This window comes from Antennarius striatus, chromosome 3 (genome assembly GCF_040054535.1).
Source record: "Antennarius striatus isolate MH-2024 chromosome 3, ASM4005453v1, whole genome shotgun sequence".
Lineage (NCBI taxonomy): Eukaryota > Metazoa > Chordata > Actinopteri > Lophiiformes > Antennariidae > Antennarius > Antennarius striatus.
The window spans coordinates 2,488,060-2,508,157 of record NC_090778.1 but is presented as its reverse complement, the minus strand read 5'-3'; positions in this window follow the sequence as shown (position 1 = coordinate 2,508,157).

Sequence of the window (20,098 nt, the reverse complement as noted above, 5' to 3'; positions counted from 1 at the left end):
CACTTTCAGCAGTAGCTGCCCATCAATCTTCCCCTGGGTATACACGCGGCAGCGGAAATGTCCTTTTCCATAATGTAGCAGAAATTCTATTAAATATTTGTTGGAGGATGGTTGAAGGCCACCGTGTGAATGATCATAAAAATAAATGCAGGAAAACGACTGTGAATAAATATGTTTGCAGAGCGTTCATGAAGCATCATGAACAACTCATTGGAGACTGTTGGACTCGCTTTGAAACTGAATGGACAAGAAAAACACTTCCAGACACACCCGAAGTAGAATGATTCAAGGTTTTTTTTAATGGATTTAGATCAAATAATCGTCATGGATGTGAATAATTTGTACCTGATGACTCTTCCTACTTCCTCATGGACATGAGAATGAAATAAATCCAGTCTGGAAATTCAGAAGCAGCTAATGCTACATGCTACCAGTCAGCAACTTTACAACTAGCAAAAATAGTTTTACTGCTTCACTGTCACTGCATTAATAAAAACATGATCAACAATTTGCATAAACATTAAAAAACTGTGACAAATTTCTTTACCTTTTAAGAAAACTGATCACTGGAACCTTTAACCTGCAAAAATCTTGACCCTACAATGTGTGAAAGTGTTGCATCGATCAACAGCAGCAAAGTCTAAAGTGACGTGTAGATCACATGGGTCAAACTCACGGCCCGGGGGCCAAATGTGGCCCTCAGCGTCACTTTATGTGACCCATGAGAGCATAAAAGGTCAGAGTGTCTAAAAATAAATAGGTCAAGAGTGTGCTTTGACCAAAAACTACATTTCCCACAATGCAGTAGCTAAGCCCATTATACCATTGATAAAAAAGTTATACAAGAACTTATAAAAGGAGAGTTTTGTCTGACAGAGATGAATGCTGCTCCAGTGGAGTGTGTGTGTACCTACAGGTGTGTGTGTGTGTGTGTGTGGGGGGGTGTGTGTGTGTGTGTGTGTGTGTGTGCGTGTGCGTGTGCGTGTGCGTGTGTGTGTGTGATCCCTGGCAGCTCCGTCCCCCTGAAGACTACAGTTGCATCATCAGCTGACTTTTTCCTGCAGAGATTTAGCACCATGTTCTCATAAATATTACAACCACCTCTTTTGCTATACTTATCCAGTTGGATCATGCATCTTGTGCAGCAGATTTCTGTTTTGGGGTTTTTTTGTTTTTTTCTTGCTTAAATGGATTAATTTTTTTCATACAATTTGCCTGAAAGAGTGGGAAATGTCCGTCTTCACGTCCTGTCTTACAATTGATGTTTTATTTTCATTTTCATGTCAGATGACGACACAGACTGCAACAAATCCATTTACTATTCTTGTATGGATTTCATTTACATTCCAGGCTTCCATCCAATCATTAAGAACAATATTTTGGCTACTGCAGTCACCTACATCACAGAATGCTCTAAATATTGGAACTGAGCCTCTGATCAGCTGCTAATGCAGGTGCTACGTGAACCCAGGTGCCCTCCCGTCCTGCTACAGTAATGATTGTTCTGTGATTGGTTGAGTATTTAATAATCCTAAATGACATGAATTAGCAGGTTTCATTGTTTTGTGAAAGCTCTTCTCCAAATAGGAGCCCTTTTTCCCACATATCTCATCCACCCTCAGGCGTAGCGCTGAGGAACCTGAGTGGCCACCGGGGGCCAATTTGAGGCTGTAATCACATCATTTCACAGGTGATTCACTAAAACAGTGTGTTGTATAATCTTAACTGCTCTCTGCAGAGACAACAGTGCACCAGACTATAAACACTAATGAATGACTTCCTGCATATTTGTTTAAATCTGTTCCATTTCTGTCTCGTTTCTGCAGCGGGTTCAGTCCCAAATCAGAACAGTAACTGAATGGTTTTCCATTAGAGCGGAATAAATAAGATAATAAGATGAAATTTATCCCAAACTGGGAAATTTAAACATTGCAGCAGCATTCAGACACACAGAAAAAACAGAAACAGGGAAAATAAATTAAATTAAATTAAGTAAAATAAAATAAAAATAAAATAAATTTTAAAAAAACCATTATTAATAAATAATAAATAAATAAACAAAATAAAAGTGTGTTAAATGTGAAGCTGTGACTCGTTTTGATCTCTTCTCCTCAAACTGTGACTCTTTCACAGAATTCAATTCCACGTACTGTATTAGAAAATTCGCTCAACACCAGTTTCAACAGGATTCTGTGGGATCCAGCAGGATTAGTATCAGTGGGATTAGGATGTTAAATGCGATGGGTTGTTTATGCTGGGATGGTCAGTGCAAAGCCAAGATGATAATACACAATCAATTCATCATGCCCGTCGGCTGATATGTATCTCGCCTACAGCCCATCAAATAAATTGAATCACGTTTATATTAAACTATTGCTATTCGAGCTGAAACTGATTGAACTCATTTGAAGTGAACGGGTGATATTGTGAATTCATGAATTGCTGTGTTTGAGGTCATTTTACTGTCTGACAGGCAGAGACGTCAATCTGTGTGAGTCAGGGTTTCCTCCCTCAGCGCCGTCCTTGTGCTCGTCCTCGTGCATCGCACATTCACTGTGATCTCATTTGGCCTTGCCTCCTGAATCCACCCCCCCCACCCTCCACTCTGCCCTCAGTCAAGGGGTAATTTCATCAAGCATTCATGGGAACCGAAGGTAGGAGGACACAATTCAGAAACGATTTCTCGCCGGTGCGCCGGACCCTCGTCCGTTTGTAGAAATGATGTATTTTCTCGCAATCAGGCGTTTCAAAATACCGTTTGAGAAACACATTTCCGCCTGCATTTTATGTCTGAGGCTTGAAAATGAATCTTTTTAGTTTCCAGGCATTGCAAGGTGACATGAAGGGGCGTTAGATAGACTTACATCTCAGTCAACCGTCTTCTAATCTGAATAGAATTTCTGCCTAAAAACAGGCCAGACACATTATCAGCAATCCCTACAGTCAGGAAAATTTTAAATGACTTGTCGTTCTTCATTCTGTCTAGTGCAACACCTTAAATAATGGTGCAGCGCGCTGGGACGCTCTGCTGAGCCGTGTGGATTCTGCAGTATCGGCTGTAAATATCGTCGCCGCTGTCAGCGGCGCCGCAGTTGGCGTTAGAGTGACCTTACCGAGGAAACAACTCAGAGCTGATTAGTTGTTGGTTGTGATAAAATTAAAATAAAGACATCCGTCATCATCTGCTCTCTGAATAATAACCAAAATACATTTAGTGGATCATTCATCGCATGGTGATGTAAGTAATAACTCATCTGGTTGAGTGTTCATGTGGATTAGAGACACATATGGAGCATTCTCTGCACTATAAGACGCACTGGACTATAAGGCGCACCTTTAAAACGTTTTTTCATATATAAGGCGCCCTGGATTATAAGGCGCACCGTCGGTTTTTGAGAAAATACTGTAGCTAAAATGGAGCATAATCACACTAAAAAATAGCATTATTTATGAATGATTAAATAATTATTTATTCCTTAAATATTAATAGTTTTTGTTAATAATAATTAATAAATAAATAAATAATAATTAATTATTGTGAAATAATTATAATTAAATAATTATAATAACAATTGCTTATTAATACAATTATGTATTTATTAATTATTAATAATATTAATAATAATTAATGTTAATAACCATTATTTATAAATAATTAAATAGCATTACCATAACAATAAAATGGTGAACAACATTGTGAGTCAAGGATAAGTCACTCATTGTCAAATATCCACTTCATCCGTTATTGCGGGTCACGGGGTGATGGAGTCTATCCCAGCTGACAGGTGGCGTGAGGCAGGGTACACTCCAGGCGCAACGCCAGACAACTACGCACAAACACACTCACACCTACGAGCAATTGTGTATCATCGATTCACCAAAGCTGCATGTTTTTGGAGGTGGGACGATGCTGGAGAACTTCTTCTTCATTAACTGTATTGTGGAGGATAATTTTCATGTGATGGTGAGACATCAGGAAGAGGATCCTATTTTTGATCTTTATAATTGGACGTCTGCTGAGGACCGTGGATGACAGACAAATACAAGCCGGTTAGAAACGGCTCTAACCATGCATGAAGTCTGTAATGACCCTGTTTGCTTTGGTATTCTGTTTATGATCTTGATGAATGATAAAACAGCAGCTTCAACAGTTTAATGCCAAAGTCTGGCAGAAATCTGAAATGTTTACCACTTTATTCAAATGAGATGGCCAGTTTATTTTGAAATTCATTCTGCTGAGACCATTAGATGACAACTAAAACATAAAAAAGCCATGTAAACACATTTCCACCCCCCACCCCACCCCAGAAAAAACGCTATTCCATGACCGTTCTTGTAGCTAATGGAGAAATATTTTCTGCTTGGCTGCGGCGGCAAATAACTCCCCAAACAGTAGAATCGTACCAGAAAAACATAAAATAAGCAAAGGCTACACCGAAAGACACACATTTACAGACTCAATTCCTCACAGATTACAAAGGAGGCTCAGCTTTCAACTATCAAAAATAAAATGACCACACATGGACTGTTGTGTTAATGTTTCATTGACTACTGCAGTATTTTCCGTTATATAAGGCGCACTGGATTATAAGGCGCACTGTCGGTTTTTGATGAAATGAAAGGCTTGCAGGTGCGGAAATGTAATTATTTCGAATGCGTTGATCTTGAAGGCGAGTTAATTCAGAATCAGCTGCTCAGCTGCATGGAACAGTTTGTTTTCTTTGCCTAGAATGGAATTCTACTACAAATAGAATTTGGGTGGGGAGGTTAGGGTTAACGGTCAGAGTTTGAGGTTCGACCTTGACAACCTTCATTTATATTAATGAAGTCATTTCCTTCAACTTCTCAAAGACTTTTCATTTTCATTTTAGTGTAAGTTTGTGTTCTATAAGACTTATATATTACTTTATGTGATCTTTTGTTACAATAACTCCCAAGTATGAACGCTTGATGTGAGACGTAAGGTGCTGATCAGTTTTATATTAACATAAACCTTTATTTATCCTAACATTAATTTAAGGTCCAAGGCTAGAGAAAATTCTTGCTTGTATCTGTGATTTATCCTTACAGAAAAATAAAACTGTCGTCTGCCTACTGCGACATTTAAATCACTCCTTATAGAAATTGTTAAAGCAGGAATATTTGAATTGTGTGAAATATTAAAAGATAAAAAGTTTAACATCAATCAAAAATACACCAGAAATAATGCAGTCCTGACCTTCACCTCTTGACGTGGGAACGCTTTGACGTTGGATCCATCTGGGTTTTTTTTAAATAATGTTCTTAACCAGTTAAACAACACTTTCCTTACTTTCTTTTGATCATATTATTTATTTATAATTAGATTAGATTAAATTAGAGTAGAATTTATTTGATCAGATAGAACTTTATTGATCCCTCAGGAGGTTCCCTCAGGGAAATTAGGATTCCAGCAGCACTACAGATTAGATTGTGCAGAACAGTCAAGGTAAGGAAATACAATAGAAATAAAACAATATTGAAAATCACTTTAAACTGATTGGTTTAAGTGTCCAGTATTGAACAGTGGTCAGCGTCTCAGCATCACTGCTCCATCCCATCTTCTGTCCCTCTGGTTCCACTCCTCTATGCTCCTCTAATCTTCTTGAAACAGGTTTTTTTTAATAAAATACCTGTAATTATCATTCTGAGTCAGATTATAATTAAACTGTTGTGTTGTTCATGAAATTAACACAGAGCAGATTTAATTAATGAAGCCTGACAAAATATCCTGATGGAAGAGTCGACATCAAACAGCTGATTCCTTATGTTATATTTCATGACAGATGTCTTATCAATAGAAATAATGCTTTTATTTTATTTATGAAGACAGGACATGCATTTCAGTTCATGGTCAATATGCATCAAATTAAATTAATTATCATGTATCTCACCCAAGAACGGAAATACCTACATTACACTTTCCCTCTGTCAAGAAACTGATATATATTATTAATGCTGGTGCAAAAAAAAAAAAAAAAAGGTTATTCAAAAAAATCAATCTTTCCTTTCTGAGGTGCTGACATTTAACGTTGACATTTTAGATAGTGAGAAAGTTATTCTATCAATCCCCACCACAGAAACGACTACATTAAAGAGATGGTCTTCTCACGTAAAAAATACTGAAAGGGATCATACCATAATGAAAGATATGTAATTATTCCATGAAAATTATGAAATTATGAAAATTAATTCAAAAGATAATCTGTAGCTCCTAGACAGACTAGACTCTGTCCTGAGGTCTGTCTGTGTGCCAAGCCCCTTGGCTCGGCTGTGACCTGAGGTTTTGGGCAAAGGGAACAGAGGTCACCCAGAGGTCAGAGGTGCCTTGACACGGACACAACGACACAAGACTCAAACACTGGTCAGATTTAAGAATGGACTTTTATTTTTACACAAATGACTCTCTGATTAGGAATACTGACTTTCAAATGATCAGATTCAGATTGAAGGAACTTTATTTGATTTTTTGTGCACTTACATTCATAAAAGGACAATTATTTCCTCAGGCCAGAAACAGCAGAATTCAATAACTAAGAACAAAGAGAGAACTTATCTCTGTGTTGAATAAAGTTGACTAGATTTGCAGGCAAAAACACAAATACAACGTGTGTTCCAGGTATTGGTGCAGATGTCAAGCCAGCCCAGAAATTTTGGAAAAAGCCCAGTGGCAGAAGCCTAGAGAGACAACAACAGAGAAGCCAATACAAGAGAAATGTGGTCTTTTTTACTGGTCCTGGTCAGAGCCTGGTCTCTGGTACTGGTCCTGGTCAGAGCCTGGTCTCTGGTACTGGTCCTGGTCAGAGCCTGGTCTCTGGTACTGGTCCTGGTCAGAGCCTGGTCTCTGGTACTGGTCCTGGTCAGAACACGGGCTGCAGCATTCTGGATTAGATGAGGTGTCTTCAGTGACATTTTGGGGCAGCCTGAAAAAAGTGTGTTCTAATAATCTATTCTGGAAGTGTTGAAAGCATGGATTAATTTATAGGTTATATACAGTATACAGTATATACTGTATATACGGTGTGTGTGTGTGTGTGTGTGTGTGTGTGTGTGTGTGTGTGTGTGTGTGTGTGTGTGTGTGTGTGTGTGTGTGTGTGTGTGTGTGTGTGTGTGTGTGTGTGTGTGTGTGTGTGTGTGTGTGTGTGTTTGTGTGTGTGTATATGTATGTATGTATATCTTCTTCTTCTTCTTTTCCTTTCGGCTTTTCCCTTCAGGGGTCGCCACAGCGAATCCATTTCCTCCATCTAGCCCTGTCCTTTGAATCCTCTTCTCTCACACCAACTACCTTCATGTCCTCTTTCACTACATCCATAAACCTCCTCTTTGGTCTTCCTCTAGGCCTCCTGCCTGGCAGTTCAAAACTCAGCATCCTTCTACCAATATATTCACTATCTCTCCTCTGGACATGTCCAAACCATCTCAGTCTGGCCTCTCTGACTTTATCTCCAGAACCTCTAACATGTGCTGTCCCTCTGATGTACTCATTCCTGATCCTATCCTTCCTGGTCACTCCCAGAGAGAACCTCAGCATCTTCATCTCTGCTACCTCCAGCTCTGTCTCCTGTCTTTTCCTCAGTGACACTGTCTCTAGACCAAACAACATCGCTGGTCTCACCACAGTTTTGTACACCTTTCCTTTCATTTTAGCTGAAACTCTTCTATCACACATCACACCTGACACTTTCCTCCACCCGTTCCATCCTGCCTGGACACGCTTCTTCACCTCTTTTCCACACTCTCCATTGCTCTGGACTGTTGAGCCTAAGTACTTCAAATCCTCCACCTTCTTGATCTATTCTCCCTGTAACCTCACTCTTCCACCTGGGTCCCTCTCATTCACACACATGTACTCTGTCTTACTGCGGCTAACCTTCATTCCTCTCCTTTCCAGGACAAACCTCCACCTCTCTAGCTTCTCCTCCACCTGTTCCCTGCTCTCACTGCAGATCACAATGTCATCTGCAAACATCATAGTCCATGGAGATTCCTGTCTAACCTCGTCTGTCAGCCTGTCCATCACCATAGCGAACAAGAAGGGGCTCAGAGCTGATCCCTGATGCAGTCCCACCTCCACCTTGAACTCCTCTGTCTCACCTACAGCACACCTCACCACTGTATTACAGTCCTCATACATGTCCTGCACCGCTCTAACATACTTCTCTGCCACTCCAGACTTCCTCATACAATACCACAGTTCCTCTCTGGGCACCCTGTCATAAGCTTTCTCCAGATCTACAAAAACACAATGCAGCTCCCTCTGGCCTTCTCTGTACTTCTCTATCAACATCCTCAGAGCAAATACTGCATCTGTAGTACTCTTTTTTGGCATGAAACCATACTGCTGCTCACAAATGTTCACTTCTGCCCTTAGTCTAGCTTCCACTACTCTCTCCCATAACTTCAATTTATGGCTCATCAGCTTTATTCCTCTGTAGTTGCCACAACTCTGCACATCTCCCTTGTTCTTAAAAATGGGCACCAGCACACTTCTCCTCCATTCCTCAGGCATCTTCTCACTATCTAAGATCCTGTTGAACAACCCAGTCAGAAACTCTACTGCCACCTCTCCTAGACACTTCCATACCTCTCCAGGTATATCATCAGGACCAACTGCCTTTCCACTCTTCATCCTCTTCAATGCCCTCCTCACTTCATCCTGACTAATCTTTGCTACATCCTGGTCCACAACAGTCACCTCTTCTAGTCTTTGTTCTCTGTCATTTTCCACGATCTTCCTCACCACCAGAGTCATCCTACACACCACCATCCTATGCTGTTTGGCTACACTCTCACCAACCACTACTTTGCAGTCACTGATCTCTTTCAGGTTACACCGTCTACACAAGATGTAGTCTACCTGTGTGCTCCTACCGCCACTCTTATAGGTCACTCTATGTTCCTGCCTCTTCTGGAAGAAAGTATTCACTACAGCCATTTCCATCCTTTTTGCAAAGTCAACTACCATCTGTCCTTCTGCGTTCCTCTCCTGGATACCAAACCTGCCCATCACCTCCTCATCACCTCTGTTTCCTGCACCAACATGTCCATTGAAGTCTGCTCCAATGACAACTCTCTCACTTCTAGGTCTGCTCTGCATCACTTCATCAAAGTCCAACCAGAATTTCTCCTTCTCCTCCAGCTCACATCCTACCTGTGGAGCATACCCACTAACGACATTGAACATCACACCTTCTATTTCTAGCTTCAGACTCATCACTCTATCCGACACTCTTTTTACCTCCAGGACATTCCTAACAAACTCCTCTTTCAAGATAACTCCTACTCCATTTCTCTTCCTATCTATACCATGATAGAACAACTTGAACCCTGCTCCTAAACTTCTAGCCTTGCTACCTTTCCACCTGGTCTCCTGTACACACAGTATGTCTACCTTCCTTCTCTGCATCATGTCAACCAACTCTCTACCTTTTCCTGTCATAGTTCCAACATTCAACGTCCCTACTCTTAGTCCTATACTCTTGGTGTTCCTCTTCTCTTTCTTCGTGCGAACGCACTTTCCTCCTCTCCTTCTTCGACCAACAGTAATCCAATTTCCACCGGCGCCCTGTAGGTCAACAGCGCTGATGGCGGTCGTTGTTAACCTCGACCGATCCGGTATGGAAGTCATAGGTTTGATTCGCATCTTTGATTTGGCAAAAGTTTTACGCCGGATGCCCTTCCTGACGCAACCCTCTGTATTTATCCGGGCTTGGGACCGGCACAATAAGACACTGGCTTGTGTCCTCTTGCGGCTACATTATATGTATGTATGTATATATATACTGTATATATATATATATATATATATATATATATATATATATTGTCCCTCTCACCCTTGTGGGGTGGTATCTGTGTGTCATCCTCAAGCTCAGGTCCTCTATCAGAGGCCTGGGAGTCTGAGGGTTCTGTCAGTATCTTAGCTGTTCCTAGGACTGCGCTCTTCTGGACTGAGGCTTCAGATGTTGTTCCAGGAATCTGCTGGAGCCACTCTTCCAGTTTGGGGGTCACTGCCCCAAGTGCTCCTACTACCACGGGAACCACATTAACCTTGACCTTCCACATCTGTTCCAGCTGTTCTTTCAACCCTTGATACATCTCAGTCTTTTTGTGTTCCTTCTTCCTGATGTTGGCATCAGCTGGAATCTCCACATCTATCACCACTGCTCTCTTCTGCTCTTTGTCCATCACCACAATGTCCGGTTTGTTAGCCAGCAGCTGTTTGTCGGTCTGGAAGCTGAAGTCCCACAGGATCTTAGCCTTGTCGTTCTCAACCACCTTCGGTGGTATGTCCCATTGGGATTTGGGTACTTCTAGTCCATACCGGGTACAGATGTTCCTGTACACTATCACAGCTACTTGGTTGTGCCTTTCCATGTATGCTGAGCTGGCGAGCATCTTACACCCTGCTACCACATGCTGGACTGACTCTGGGGCTTCTTTACATAGCCTGCACCTTGGGTCAGATCTACTGTGGTAGATATTGGCCTCTATTGCTCTTGTACTTAGGGGCCTGTTCTTGTGCTGCCAGACGACATCAGCTGGATGTTGCCTGTAACTATGGAAACAGACGTCCATCCTGTCCTGCGGTGTGGAGACTGACCTTCAGGGTACGACTGAAGGAAGAACCAACACGTTTAAAGCTGCATTAGCTGATAGGCTGCTGCTCTATGGACATGGTGTCTACGCCGTCCTCCTGTTTTAGAGGGATGAACATTAAATCTTCAGACATGCAGCTGTTCAACACTTCATTTCAAAACTTTCAAAAAGAACCTGATGTTCTTTTCCCTGAAAGCATCTTTTCAAAGGACTTTGAAAGGACTGCAGAGACTTCGTCTTTGTAATGAAAGAAATTATTTCATAGAAGAATTATTGTGTGCATGTCCCTTGTCTTCGCTGAGTTGTACCAGAAGGTTTCCAGCTCAGATGAAATGATGATGGGAGACATTCATTATAAACAAGAGGAGACGGTTGTTCAGGTGCAGCTGAGAGTAAAGCAGCCCAGAGTCTCCAGACGTGACAGATGAGACCTTCAATCCAGCTTTTATCACACCGACAAAGGGACAGACACTCTTCATCAATGCAGATGCATACTAGAAAGGTGTTTCCTGCTTTTGCTTTTCATACAAAATATCATTCTATAACCATTAAATGTTTGACCCTATGATGATTTCAACTTCTGTTATTACTGTGAGTCAGGGCATCCCAAATGTGTCCCATTTTATCATTCATTGAACAAGAAATTACAGGATAATTGTATTATTTTAAGACTTGGACTCCACATTTACATTATTTTGTGTGTATTACTTTTTTTAGGTTTTAAAATTTGTGAAGTAGATGGCCTCAGCTGACATCTCTAACAATGATCCTGTGGCTGAATATTAAGCTGACTTCGACACTCTAGATGAGGCAGACTTATCGGTCTCAGATCAACTCCATCCTCATTTAAAATATATTAATAGTTATACATCTTAGTGTGTAGGGAAGTGACAACTACATCTTATTGTACCGTCCTGTCTGTATAATGACTCTAAAGCTCAACCATGAATCTCTTTTATCAAGGAGCTCCAGGCGGGCAGAACAGACAATGACATGTCATAATATTACCGTCCCCAGAATTAAATCACAACAAACTAGTTCAGCACGACGTGACGCGTCACAAAATTCAAATTCATTCTGAAATATGATGATGGTCGCGACAGAATCATCGAGTCAGCAGTCTGTCTTCACCGTTTGTTTGTGGAACATACATTCAGTATTTAATTTCTATTTATCAAACTCCAAAATGGCAAAGTGACACAAGAGGGCTGTGAAATTCTTCATCCCTGATCATCGATTTGTTGCTATGAAAAGTTAATAATGAATTGACTCTTCAATCAATACAAGGAGCCACTTACTGTTAATTTATGAGTAGAATTTAAACACAGTCTCTGGTGGATATACAGATCATGATGGTCCAGCTCTAAGAACTGCTCTAAATAACTTATTTATAGCACTTTTTAAAGATGATGAATTAATGGAGCTCATTCATTCACCGACCACCACCTAGAAATAATTAGGACCCTCCCATATAGAAGAGATGGGGGGTGGTGGTGGGATAGGGGTACAGTGGTCTACAGACCGGATGATGACTAACGGATTGGACTGAATCAGAGAGGAACTTTTCATGTGGCTGGACTGCAGGGAAATCAGATTAAATTTCTGTCGGCACGGCAACTAAGTAAAGTCACTGATACACAGTAGAACCACATCGCCAAAAAAAAAGTTATATCAAGTTTATAGAAGAGTTAAACTGAAATTCCGGCTGGCAAATCTGTGTTTACCTGTAACTACATACCTGTTTATGTTTACACCGTTTATGTTTACTGTTTATGTTTACAGTTTGTTTATGTTTACACTGTTAATGTTTACTATTTATGTTTACACTGTTTATGTTTACACTGTTTACATTCTTCATAGCAACACACGTATTCCCGGCACAATATGAAGGGTCTGCCGGATATGTTTGTATTTTCATTTATTATTTATTACCCCATCAGACATGCCTGTTTATATTCCATATATCTGTTTATTGTGTATTTTAGTGTTATTGTTGGTTTTCTGTGAATTAAATCTGTTTTTTCCCTCTTTGCACTCTTTGCATTTCCTTTTTCGGCACCAATCTTTTGCACCAATACTGCTGCTTTATGTTCCTTCAATTGCCCCTTGGGGACAAAATAAAAATTTTTTGAATTGAATTGACTGGAGGGTTCTGTTGGGTTTCTCTGTCTGTTAAAGCGCCCTGAAGTGCCTGCTGATGTGATTAAGCGCTATACAAATAAAGGCTGATTGACAACAATCCACCAGAAGCAGTTTTACAGGAATGGATGCTTTCACATGAAAACAGGGTCAAGGGTTATTTGGTTAAAAGTGTCAGTGTGGTGCTGGTGGTGGTGAGTATTAAGGAAGTAATGGATTACAGTTTAACTACTGTATGCCACATTTATTTGATCGAGCATATATTTTTATCTGGACAATCAGGCTATGACTAAAAATGTCCCTTTCTATTGAATTTTTTTCTTTCTAGTGTTCCAGTCACAAGCGATAAATGTTGAATTACAGGCTTCTGTGTGAGATGGAAAAAAACCTGGATTAGAATAAGTCCCTGTTGTGATCTGTTTCAGGAACATTCATGGTTAAAACTGGCATTGTCTCACTAAAGTGGCAGGTGTGTAATCTGAAACGCTGCGCTGCCTTTGTAACCAGATGCTGGAAAAATACTCCATGAAGCATTGGTTTCCCGCTGCGGCGCAGGTCACCGGAGCGTTCTCCACTGGATCCGTTGTTTGAAGGCTTACAAGTTAATTGGCAAGTCTGTCACGATGCTGTCATATGAAAACTGAAGGGCATCAGAGCCCCCATTAGAAGCTGTGGAGGACGGGGGGCCGGGGGATAGCCACTGAATATTTACAACAGTTTCTCATTGATCCCTGACATTAAATATAGCCGTCCTTCTGTTCTCATGTTCGAATAGATGAAAGGAGTTTGGCCTCGAGCGGAGACACAGAACGTCATGAGAAAAACACTTAAAGGAACTGAAGGCAGCACATAAAACCGTTTAATAGTAACATGAGAATAATATGACTTCATCATAGTTAGATTTACAAAACTATGAACCTACAGTGTAGCTCATTCACCATTTAATTATCAACGGTGAGTGGGTTATGTTTAAAATCTCAAAGCAGAATTATTTGCACGTATTATTTACACACAAATAAGCACATTTGGTTAAAAAAAACAAAAGCATGAAAAAACATTTGAGTTGGAGATATTTAATCCTCCATTTTTATAGTAAGGCAAGACGAGCCTTATTATAAAAAAAACAAATGAATGACTGCACTTAACTTGCTGACTGTAGATTATAGTTTCTTCTTTTCCTTTCGGCTTTTCCCTTCAGGGGTCGCCACAACGAATCAATTTCCTCCATCTAGCCCTGTCCTTTGAATCCTCTTCTCTCACACCAACTACCTTCATGTCTTCCCTCATTACATCCATAAACCTCCTCTTTGGTCTTCCTCTAGGTCTCCTGCCTGGCAGTTCAAAACTCAGCATCCTTCTACCAATATATTCACTATCTCTCCTCTGGACATGTCCAAACCATCTCAGTCTGGCCTCTCTGACTTTATCTCCAAGACCTCTAACATGTGCTGTCCCTCTGATGTACTCATTCCTGATCCTATCCTTCCTGGTCACTCCCAGAGAGAACCTCATCATCTTCATCTCTGCTACCTCCAGCTCTGTCTCCTGTCTTTTCCTCAGTGACACTGTCTCTAGACCAAACAACATCGCTGGTCTCACCACAGTTTTGTACACCTTTCCTTTCATTTTAGCTGAAACTCTTCTATCACAAATCACACCTGACACTTTCCTCCACCCGTTCCATCCTGCCTGGACACGCTTCTTCACCTCTTTTCCACACTCTCCATTGCTCTGGACTGTTGAGCCTAAGTACTTAAAATCCTCCACCTTCTTGATCTCTTCTCCCTGTAACCTCACTCTTCCACTTGGGTCCCTCTCATTCACACAAATGTTCTCTGTCTTATTGCGGCTAACCTTCATTCCTCTCCTTTCCAGGACAAACCTCCACCTCTCTAGCTTCTCCTCCACCTGTTCCCTGCTCTCACTACAGATCACAATGTCATCTGCAAACATCATAATCCATGGAGATTCCTGTCTAACCTCGTCTGTCAGCCTGTCCATCACCATAGCAACAAGAAGGGGCTCAGAGCTGATCCCTGATGCAGTCCCACCTCCACCTTGAACTCCTCTGTCACACCTACACACACCTCACCACTGTCTTACAGTCCTCATACATGTCCTGCACTGCTCTAACATACTTCTCTGCCACTCCAGACTTCTTCATACAATACCACAGTTCCTCTCTGGGCACCCTGTCATAAGCTTTCTCCAGATCTACAAAAACACAATGCAGCTCCCTCTGGCCTTCTCTGTACTTCTCTATCAACATCCTCAAAGCAAATACTGCTTCTGTAGTACTTTTTGGCATGAAACCATACTGCTGCTCACAAATGTTCACTTCTGCCCTTAGTCTAGCTTCCACTACTCTCTCCCATAACTTCATTGTATGGCTCATCAGCTTTATTCCTCTGTAGTTGCCACAACTCTGCACATCTCCCTTGTTCTTAAAAATGGGCACCAGCACACTTCTCCTCCATTCCTCAGGCATCTTCTCACTATCTAAGATCCTGTTGAACAACCCAGTCAGAAACTCTACTGCCACCTCTCCTAGACACTTCCATACCTCTACAGGTATATCATCAGGACCGACTGCCTTTCCACTCTTCATCCTCTTCAATGCCCTCCTCACTTCATCCTGACTAATCTTTGCTACATCCTGGTCCACAACAGTCACCTCTTCTAGTCTTTGTTCTCTGTCATTTTCCACGTTCATCAACTCTTCAAAGTACTCTTTCCATCTTCCCATCACACTACCGGCACCTGTCAATAGACTTCCATCCCTATCCTTAATCACCCTAACCTGCTGCACGTCCTTCCCATCTCTATCTCTCTGTCTTGCCAACCTGTATAGATCAGTCTCTCCCTCCTTACTGTCCAACCTAGTATACAAGTCATCATAAGCTTCTTGTTTGGCCTTTGCTACCTCTACCTTCACCTTACGCTGCATCTCCCTGTACTCCTGTCAACTCTCCTCAGTCCTCTCAGTGTCCCACTTCCTCTTGGCTAACCTCTTTCTCTGTATACACTCCTGTACCTCCTCATTCCACCACCAAGTCTCCTTATCTACTTTCCTTCCAGATGACACACCAAGTACTCTCCTACCTGTCTCCCTGATCACATTAGCTGTAGTTGTCCAGTCATCTGGAAGAACCTCCTGACCACCCAGAGCCTGTCTTAACTCCTTCCTAAAAGTCATGCAACACTCTTCCTTTTTCAGCTTCCACCATTTTGTCTTCTGCTCTGCCTTTGCCCTCTTCATCTTCCTCACCACCAGAGTCATCCTACACACCACCATCCTATGCTGTTTGGCTACACTCTCACCTACCACTACTTTGCAGTCACTGATCTCTTTCAGGTTACACCGTCTACACAAGATGTAGTCTACCTGTGTGCTCCTACCGCCACTCTTATAGGTCACCCTATGTTCCTGCCTCTTCTGGAAGAAAGTATTCACTACAGCCATTTCCATCCTTTTTGCAAAGTCAACTACCATCTGTCCTTCTGCGTTCCTCTCCTGGATACCAAACCTGCCCATCACATCCTCATCACCTCTGTTTCCTGCACCAACATGTCCATTGAAGTCTGCTCCAATGACAACTCTCTCACTTCTAGGCATGCTCTGCATCACTTCATCAAAGTCCGACCAGAATTTCTCCTTCTCCTCCAGCTCACATCCTACCTGTGGAGCATACCCACTAACAACATTGAACATCACACCTTCTATTTCTAGCTTCAGACTCATCACTCTATCTGACACTCTTTTTACCTCCAGGACATTCCTAACAAACTCCTCCTTCAAGATAACTCCTACTCCATTTCTCTTCCCATCTACACCATGATAGAACAACTTGAACCCTGCTCCTAAACTTCTAGCCTTGCTACCTTTCCACCTGGTCTCCTGGACACACAGTATGTCTACCTTCCTCCTCTGCATCATGTCAACCAACTCTCTACCTTTTCCTGTCATAGTTCCAACATTCAACGTCCCTACTCTCAGTCCTATACTCTTGGTGTTCCTCTTCTCTTTCTTCGTGCGAACGCACTTTCCTCCTCTCCTTCTTCGACCAACAGTAATCCAATTTCCACCGGCGCCCTGTAGGTCAACAGCGCCGATGGCGGTCGTTGTTAACCCGGGCCTCGACCGATCCGGTATGGAAGTCATAGGTTTGATTCGCATCTTTGATTTGGCAAAAGTTTTACGCCGGATGCCCTTCCTGACGCAACCCTCTGTATTTATCTGGGCTTGGGACCGGCACAATAAGACACTGGCTTGTGTCCTCTTGCGGCTACATTGCGGCTATAGTTTGCTGTCACTTATTCTGCGGCCAAGGAGTCCCAAGAAGAATCCCTGGGATCACCAGCGCCTCCTACCATGAGGCAGGAGAACTGCGTGCCTCACTTCATGCTTCTTCCAGCCGTTTCAGGATCGCTCAACTCAAGAAAGACGTTACACACATACAGCTGTTGACCAAAAAACACCCTAAATTATATACGCTAGCTAAACTACGGAAATTTAGTTCATATAGCAAACATATAGAGAGATACAGTAGCATTACGGTCTCACTGTTTAGCTGCCAGCACAGCTAATCGAGTCATTGGTCAATCCGTGGTGAGGCTCTTCTCAGTATTTCAGGGGTAAATGTAAGAATTCAGCGATTTTCAGTAAAAATAATCTGAAAATTGGTGGTTAGATGGAAAATAACTTCATTATCACTGGATAAATATTAGCATTTAATTTGTTTCTTCCATTTTCCTTTTTTTTTTTTCTTTCATGATTTTCAGGTGAGGCCGTGCCTCATCTGCTGCCATTGAATGAGTATTGGACCGTATAGTTTGCCTTTGTCTGGGAATCCATTTATATCCAAGTGACATTTGTCATCTAAATGCTGCAGTCGGTCTCGTTCCATTTCAGATCATGTGTGTATTTTATTAAAAACTGACCAGTGTGTCCTGCATACACCTCCTGCATGTTTGCTTCCCATACTAGATGGAACAAATCAAACAGTGGATGGATTAGATGTCCTGTGACCCCAGCACAGGGGTCGTATTAGTCCAGCTGTGGACTAAACCCTTCTACCATGTTTAATCAAATTCAAGTAAATAAACTTTAAATAAGATGGGAGTTTAAAATAAGATGGGGAATCTTCAAGTCCACATCCGAGTACAACATAAGTAAATAAGGTTGTTTTTCGCTCTGAGTCATCACACGACTGACTCAGCATAACAATAGTTGTGTAAATGCTGTTATTGTAGCGCGGCTGTGAGAAAGCAGTTTCTATCCTCACTCAATTAACGACATCAGTGAGCAGAATAAACACTAGAAGCTACAGCGACGCTAATGAGCCGGAGAGGATTAGACATCCTGGCAGATCACAGCAGATCTTCTCACTTTACTTTACGACAAGGACTGGAGGCCGAGTGCAAGCGGACCTGAAACACGTGTCGTCACGAGTAAGGACGCACGCCCCATGCATGTGCATGTACTTTCATTCTTTCATTTCATTCCATTTCACGCATCCAACTCAGTCGCGCGAGTTGTCGCTGACCCCCCCCTGGCTGTTGTCATTCCGTGAGGCCCGATGGGAATTAAACACGCTCCGCCATGCATTTCCTTTCCCCCATCTGACTCCAGCTCCGGCCCATCAAAGCCCTCTGAAGGGGCAACAAGGGCAAAGCGTGCAGCCTGCAGGCGTCTGACGGGCAGGAGAGTTTCTCACCCCATCGACAGATCGAGATCGGCGTCCATATTTTAAGCTCTAACAAGGACGCCTCTGTAAATCCCATCCTTTTTATGGAACACATCTGTGTGTGTGTGTGTGTGTGTGTGTGTGTGTGTGTGTGTGTGTGTGTGTGTGTGTGTGTGTGTGTGTGTGTGTGCGTGTGACATCCGATTTGCATTCTTTCACCACAATATGTCACACACAGTGTCGTCACATTATGTTGGTGTGATTACATGTCACATACACTGACTATTTATTTTAAGGTTTATGGAAAACATGAAGCAGGAAGGCCTCACGGAAATGAAACTTTAACTTTCACAACCAATTATATTATGAATGAATTTACATGTGTGTGAATGTGTGGTGAGGAGGAATTAAAGGATGTGTTAATGATCTTTGAAGGTCAGTTTTATGGTATATTTAATAGTGTTGTCTCATTTTTTCTTAAAGATTGAACTTTTCTACACACTGTTGTTCCGTGGAGCTTTCTTTAATCTGTGAATGTAAACCCTGGTGATGTCATCGCAGCTGTAACTTGGGTTTTATTTTTTTAAAAAGCAAGCAGTTTAGTCTGGGAACACTGATCTTGACAGACATGGATAGTATTGAGCTGCAGTTTCAGAAATGTGAGATTCGATCATTCAGCGATCATCAGGCAACTTCTGAAGGAAACGGTTTCACTCAGAGAAAAGGGCCTGCATGCACGCACTTTTTATCTTTTAACTTGTAAAAATACATTTAAAAATGTATCATGTATGTTATTTGTATTTAACAATTTTGTGCCACATTGTGTTGGTCCTTCACATTAAGTTCAAATAATATATATACACTGTATATATTATATATATATATATATATATATATATATATATATATATATATATATATATATATATATATACACACACATATATACATATATATATACATATATATATTTATTTTATTTTTATTTTTTTGCAAACCACCATGTATGAATCTGTATGTATGTGGATTAGCACAAGAAAATAGTTGGCATGAGACTTTGCAGAATAAAGTGAATTTTCTCTATGAATTCTAGAATAACATGGATAATTGGGTGAAAAAAAACAGCACACTTAAGATAAGATGTGAACACATACCTGCTAAAAACCTGTAATTATTATTAATTAAGCATGTTGTTGTCATGTGTTAGCATGTAGCATGAAGGACAGGACAGGATGCATGGCTTTATACCGCATTGAGTTCATATCCAGCTGCATTAACATTAACATAAGCATCAGTTCACAATCCAAGAAATAAATCAGCTTAAAACTGATAATGTCAAAGTTTCCCAAAACTTTTATTTCCATAATTTTAAAAAAAATCATCTTGACCATGTTTCTTCTGTTTAATAAGACAAATCTTTTATGAATGTATTGCAGATGAATGGAGATGTGTTGTTGTTTTTTTTACAAAAATCAAATATTAAATCAAATCAACTTTATTTATGAAGCACTTCTCATACAAAATGCAAAGCAAAGTGATGTACAGAATTAAAAACCATAAACATGATTTTTTTTAAAAATCTCATATCAAAGGTAAACCCTCTTTTATGTCAATTTATGATGAAATACTCAAATAAGAATGACTAAAATTACAAT